Genomic DNA, 7,183 nt, shown 5'->3' on the forward strand with positions numbered 1-7,183 from the left:
GGCCGTATCCAGATCAGATTGAGGACCTGCACCTAGACACGACCACAACACATGATGTAGTCAGCCGGATCCGGGCCGTATCCAGATCAGATGGAGGACCTGCGCCTAGACACGACCACAACACATGATGTAGTCAGCCGGATCCGGGCCGTATCCAGATCAGATGGAGGACCTGCACCTAGACACGACCACAACACATGATGTAGTCAGCCGGATCCGGGCCGTATCCAGATCAGATGGAGGACCTGCACCTAGACACGACCACAACACATGATGTAGTCAGCCGGATCCGGGCCGTTTCCAGATCAGATGGAGGACCTGCACCTAGACACGACCACAACACATGATGTAGTCAGCCGGATCCGGGCCGTTTCCAGATCAGATGGAGGACCTGCACCTAGACACGACCACAACACATGATGTAGTCAGCCGGATCCGGGCCGTTTCCAAATCAGATGGAGGACCTGCGCCTAGACACGACCACAACACATGATGTAGTCAGCCGGATCCGGGCCGTTTCCAGATCAGATGGAGGACCTGCGCCTAGACACGACCACAACACATGATGTAGTCAGCCGGATCCGGGCCGTATCGAGATCAGATGGAGGACCTGCGCCTAGACACGACCACAACACATGATGTAGTCAGCCAGATCAGGCCGTATCCAGATCAGATGGAGGAACTGCGTCTAGACACGACCACAACTCATGATGTAGTCAGCCGGATCCAGGCCGTTTCCAGATCAGATGGAGGACCTGCGTCTAGACACGACCACAACACATGATGTAGTCAGCCGGATTTGGGCCGTTTCCAGATCAGATGGAGGACCTGCGTCTAGACACGACCACAACACATGATGTAGTCAGCCGGATCCGGGCCGTTTCCAGATCAGATGGAGGACCTGCGTCTAGACACGACCACAACACATGATGTAGTCAGCCGTATCCGGGCCGTATCCAGATCAGATGGAGGACCTGCGCCTAGACACGACCACAACACATGATGTAGTCAGCCGGATCCGGCCGTATCCAGATCAGATGGAGGACCTGCACCTAGACACGACCACAGCACATGATGTAGTCAGCCGGATCCGGGCCGTATCCAGATCAGATGGAGGACCTGCGCCTAGACACGACCACAACACATGATGTAGTCAGCCGGATCCGGGCCGTATCCAGATCAGATGTTGGACCTGCGCCTAGACACGACCACAACACATGATGTAGTCAGCCGTATCCAGATCAGATGGAGGACCTGCGTCTAGACACGACCACAACTCATGATGTAGTCAGCCGGATCCAGGCCGTTTCCAGATCAGATGGAGGACCTGCGTCTAGACACGACCACAACACATGATGTAGTCAGCCGGATCCGGGCCGTTTCCAGATCAGATGGAGGACCTGCGTCTAGACACGACCACAACACATGATGTAGTCAGCCGGATCCAGGCCGTTTCCAGATCAGATGGAGGACCTGCGTCTAGACACGACCACAACTCATGATGTAGTCAGCCGGATCCGGGCCGTTTCCAGATCAGATGGAGGACCTGCGCCTAGACACGACCACAACACATGATGTAGTCAGCCGGATCCAGGCCGTTTCCAGATCAGATGGAGGACCTGTGCCTAGACACGACCACAACACATGATGTAGTCAGCCGGATCCGGCCGGATCCAGATAATATGGAGGACCTGCACCTAGACACGACCACAACACATGATGTAGTCAGCCGGATCCGGCCGTATCCAGATCAGATGGAGGACCTGCACCTAGACACGACCACAACACATGATGTAGTCAGCTGTATCCGGGCCGTATCCAGATCAGATGGAGGACCTGCGCCTAGACACGACCACAGCACATGATGTAGTCAGCCGTATCCAGGCCGTTTCCAGATCAGATGGAGGACCTGCGTCTAGACACGACCACAACTCATGATGTAGTCAGCCGTATCCAGGCCGTATCCAGATCAGATGGAGGACCTGCGCCTAGACACGACCACAACCCATGATGTAGTCAACCGGATCCGGGCCGTATCCAGATCAGATGGAGGACCTGCACCTAGACACGACCACAACACATGATGTAGTCAGCCGTATCCAGGCCGTATCCAGATCAGATGGAGGACCTGCGCCTAGACACGACCACAACCCATGATGTAGTCAGCCGGATCCGGGCCGTATCCAGATCAGATGGAGGACCTGCGCCTAGACATGACCACAACCCATGATGTAGTCAGCCGGATCCAGGCCGTATCCAGATCAGATGGAGGACCTGCGCCCTAGACACGACCACAGCACATGATGTAGTCAGCCGTATGCAGGCCGTATCCAGATCAGATGGAGGACCTGCGCCTAGACACGACCACAACACATGATGTAGTCAGCCGGATCCGGGCCGTATCCAGATCAGACGGAGGACCTGCGCCTAGACACGACCACAACACATGATGTAGTAAGCCGGATCTGGGCCGTATCCGGGCCGTATCCAGATCAGACGGAGGACCTGCACCTAGACACGACCACAACACATGATGTAGTCAGCCGGAGCCGGGCCGTATCCAGATCAGATGGAGGACCTGCGCCTAGACACGACCACAACCCATGATGTAGTCAACCGGATCCGGGCCGTATCCAGATCAGATGGAGGACCTGCGCCTAGACACGACCACAACACATGATGTAGTCAGCCGGATCCAGGCCGTATCCAGATCAGATTGAGGACCTGCACCTAGACACGACCACAACACATGATGTAGTCAGCCGGAGCCGGGCCGTATCCAGATCAGATGGAGGACCTGCGCCTAGACACGACCACAACACATGATGTAGTCAGCCGGAGCCGGGCCGTATCCAGATCAGATGGAGGACCTGCGCCTAGACACGACCACAACACATGATGTAGTCAGCCGGAGCCGGGCCGTATCCAGATCAGATGGAGGACCTGCGCCTAGACATGACCACAACCCATGATGTAGTCAACCGGATCCGGGCCGTATCCAGATCAGATGGAGGACCTGCGCCTAGACACGACCACAACACATGATGTAGTCAGCCGGATCCAGGCCGTATCCAGATCAGATTGAGGACCTGCACCTAGACACGACCACAACACATGATGTAGTCAGCCGGATCCGGGCCGTATCCAGATCAGATGGAGGACCTGCACCTAGACACGACCACAACCCATGATGTAGTCAGCCGGATACGGGCCGTATATAGATCAGATGGAGGACCTGCGCCTAGACACGACCACAACACATGATGTAGTCAGCCGGATCCGGGCCGTATCCAGATCAGATGGAGGACCTGCACCAAGACACGACCACAACACGTGATGTAGTCAGCCGGATCCGGGCCGTATCCAGATCAGATGGAGGACCTGCACCTAGACACGACCACAACACATGATGTAGTCAGCCGGATCCAGATCAGATGGAGGACCTGCGCCTAGACACGACCACAACACATGATGTAGTCAGCCGGATCCAGGCCGTATCCAGATCAGATGGAGGACCTGCGCCTAGACACGACCACAACACATGATGTAGTCAGCCGGATCCGGGCCGTATCCAGATCAGATGGAGGACCTGCACCTAGACACGACCACAACACATGATGTAGTCAGCCGGATCCGGGCCGTATCCAGATCAGATGGAGGACCTGCGCCTAGACACGACCACAACACATGATGTAGTCAGCCGGATCCAGATCAGATGGAGGACCTGCGCCTAGACACGACCACAACACATGATGTAGTCAGCCGGATCCGGGCCGTATCCAGATCAGATGGAGGACCTGCACCTAGACACGACCACAACACATGATGTAGTCAGCCGGATCCGGGCCGTATCCAGATCAGATGGAGGACCTGCGCCTAGACACGACCACAACACATGATGTAGTCAGCCGGATCCGGGCCGTATCCAGATCAGATGGAGGACCTGCACCAAGACACGACCACAACACATGATGTAGTCAGCCGGATCCGGGCCGTATCCAGATCAGATGGAGGACCTGCACCTAGACACGACCACAACACATGATGTAGTCAGCCGGATCCGGGCCGTATCCAGATCAGATGGAGGACCTGCGCCTAGACACGACCACAACACATGATGTAGTCAGCCGGATCCGGGCCGTATCCAGATCAGATGGAGGACCTGCGCCTAGACACGACCACAACACATGATGTAGTCAGCCGGATCCGGGCCGTATCCAGATCAGATGGAGGACCTGCGCCTAGACACGACCACAACACATGATGTAGTCAGCCGGATCCGGGCCGTATCCAGATCAGATGGAGGACCTGCACCTAGACACGACCACAACACATGATGTAGTCAGCCGGATCCGGGCCGTATCCAGATCAGATGGAGGACCTGCGCCTAGACACGACCACAACACATGATGTAGTCAGCCGGATCCAGATCAGATGGAGGACCTGCGCCTAGACACGACCACAACACATGATGTAGTCAGCCGGATCCGGGCCGTATCCAGATCAGATGGAGGACCTGCACCTAGACACGACCACAACACATGATGTAGTCAGCCGGATCCGGGCCGTATCCAGATCAGATGGAGGACCTGCGCCTAGACACGACCACAACACATGATGTAGTCAGCCGGATCCGGGCCGTATCCAGATCAGATGGAGGACCTGCGCCTAGACACGACCACAACCCATGATGTAGTCAGCCGTATCCAGATCAGATGGAGGACCTGCGCCTAGACACGACCACAACCCATGATGTAGTCAGCCGTATCCAGATCAGATGGAGGACCTGCGCCTAGACACGACCACAACCCATGATGTAGTCAGCCGTATCCAGATCAGATGGAGGACCTGCACCTAGACACGACCACAACACATGATGTAGTCAGCCGTATCCGGGCCGTATCCAGATCAGATGGAGGACCTGCGCCTAGACACGACCACAACACATGATGTAGTCAGCCGGATCCGGGCCGTATCCAGATCAGATGGAGGACCTGTGCCTAGACACGACCACAACACATGATGTAGCCAGCCGGATCCGGGCCGTTTCCAGATCAGATGGAGGACCTGCGTCTAGAAACGACCACAACTCATGATGTAGTCAGCCGGATCCAGGCCGTTTCCAGATCAGATGGAGGACCTGCGCCTAGACACGACCACAACACATAATGTAGTCAGCCGGATCCGGGCGGTATCCAGATCAGATGGAGGACCTGCGCCCAGACACGACCACAACTCATGATGTAGTCAGCCGGATCCAGACCGTATCCAGATCAGATGGAGGACCTGCGCCCAGACACGACCACAACACATGATGTAGTCAGCCTGATCCGGGCCGTATCCAGATCAGATGGAGGACCTGCGCCTAGACACGACCACGACACATGATGTAGTCAGCCGGATCCGGGCCGTATCCAGATCAGATGGAGGACCTGCGCCTAGACACGACCACAACACATGATGTAGTCAGCCGGATCCGGGCCGTATCCAGATCAGATGGAGGACCTGCACCAAGACACGACCACAACACATGATGTAGTCAGCCGGATCCGGGCCGTATCCAGATCAGATGGAGGACCTGTGCCAAGACACGACCACAACACATGATGTAGTCAGCCGGATCCGGGCCGTTTCCAGATCAGATGGAGGACCTGCACCTAGACACGACCACAACACATGATGTAGTCAGCCTGATCCGGGCCGTATCCAGATCAGATGGAGGACCTGCGCCTAGACACGACCACGACACATGATGTAGTCAGCCGGATCCGGGCCGTATCCAGATCAGATGGAGGACCTGTGCCAAGACACGACCACAACACATGATGTAGTCAGCCGGATCCGGGCCGTATCCAGATCAGATGGAGGACCTGCGCCTAGACACGACCACAACACATGATGTAGTCAGCCGGATCCGGGCCGTATCCAGATCAGATGGAGGACCTGCACCAAGACACGACCACAACACATGATGTAGTCAGCCGGATCCGGGCCGTATCCAGATCAGATGGAGGACCTGTGCCAAGACACGACCACAACACATGATGTAGTCAGCCGGATCCGGGCCGTATCCAGATCAGATGGAGGACCTGTGCCTAGACACGACCACAACGCATGATGTAGTCAGCCGGATGATTTTCCTGTTATCTATGTAAAGCTGCTTTCAATCTGTTTTATATAAAGCGCTTTAGAAATAAAGGTGACTTGACTTACACACACACCCTCACTTACTCTCTCTCTCTCTCTCTCTCTCTCTCTCTCTCTCGCTCTCTCTCTCTCTCTCACACACACAGACACAGACACAGACACACACACACGAGCAAACATGCTGGAGACGTCACTTCTGATTGGAGTGAGTGCATCTTGGCCAAGGCCTGTAACCGCAGGACACACACACACACACACACACTGAAGACGAGCGCAGGGATCGTGATGTCAGGTCCCGTCACACTCCCTGATCACTGACATTTACAAGCGTCCACTGGAGCGCATTAAACACTCATTACTGACACACACATATACTCACTCATTAGTGACACACACACACACACACACACACACACACACACAATCCTGACACAAACCAGATTCGTCGCATCTCATGCAGGAGTGAATGCTGGGTAACGGCAGGAATCAGCAGCGCACACACACACACACACACACACACACACACACACACACACACACACACACACATCACTAAAACAATGGCTTTCGAATTACAATTGGAGGTATTAACAGGAATTTGAATTAAGGAAGTAAAAATGAACTGAAATCGAATTTTTTTTAAATAATCACATTGTAACTCCAATAAGTGATTAAAAAAAAAAAAAAAAAAATACAAACTTTGAATGACAGCTCGGTTCGGCAGTTTTTGTGGCATTGAACAACACTTAATTTCCCACAATGCATTACCTGCAGAATTTCTTAGGTCAAAGGTCACGCACATACAGCTCCAACATCTCACATTTCAATCAGTTATTTTAGTTCATTACTATCAGCTATCTTTTGAATTGGCTTTTATATTCATATTGTTAATTTTAGTTACATTTTTGGTTATTTTATGAGCTTTTGTCAATTCGTTTTTTTTATATTTATAAATAATTTTATTTTTAATTGTCAGTAATTTTAATATTTAAACTTTTTTCGATCATTTGCCATGACAACATTTCTAATACTTATT

At 53.6% G+C, this 7,183-nt stretch overlaps 1 protein-coding gene across 4 annotated transcripts in view; it reads right to left on the minus strand.

Annotated features, from left to right (window-relative positions):
* Positions 1-7,118: 7,118 nt before the first annotated feature.
* Positions 7,119-7,183, minus strand: part of rnf170 (ring finger protein 170) — a 15,520-nt gene continuing 15,455 nt past the window's right edge. For all 4 annotated transcript variants that reach the window (XM_079608156.1, XM_079608155.1, XM_079608153.1 and 1 more), the window contains exon 8: positions 7,119-7,183. This exon is cut by the window's right edge and continues 1,869 nt beyond it. The gene's annotated coding sequence lies outside the window, so the exon portion shown is untranslated.

The sequence above is a fragment of the Phoxinus phoxinus genome (assembly GCF_949152265.1).
Source record: "Phoxinus phoxinus genome assembly, chromosome: 3".
In the NCBI taxonomy this organism is placed as follows: Eukaryota; Metazoa; Chordata; class Actinopteri; order Cypriniformes; family Leuciscidae; genus Phoxinus; species Phoxinus phoxinus.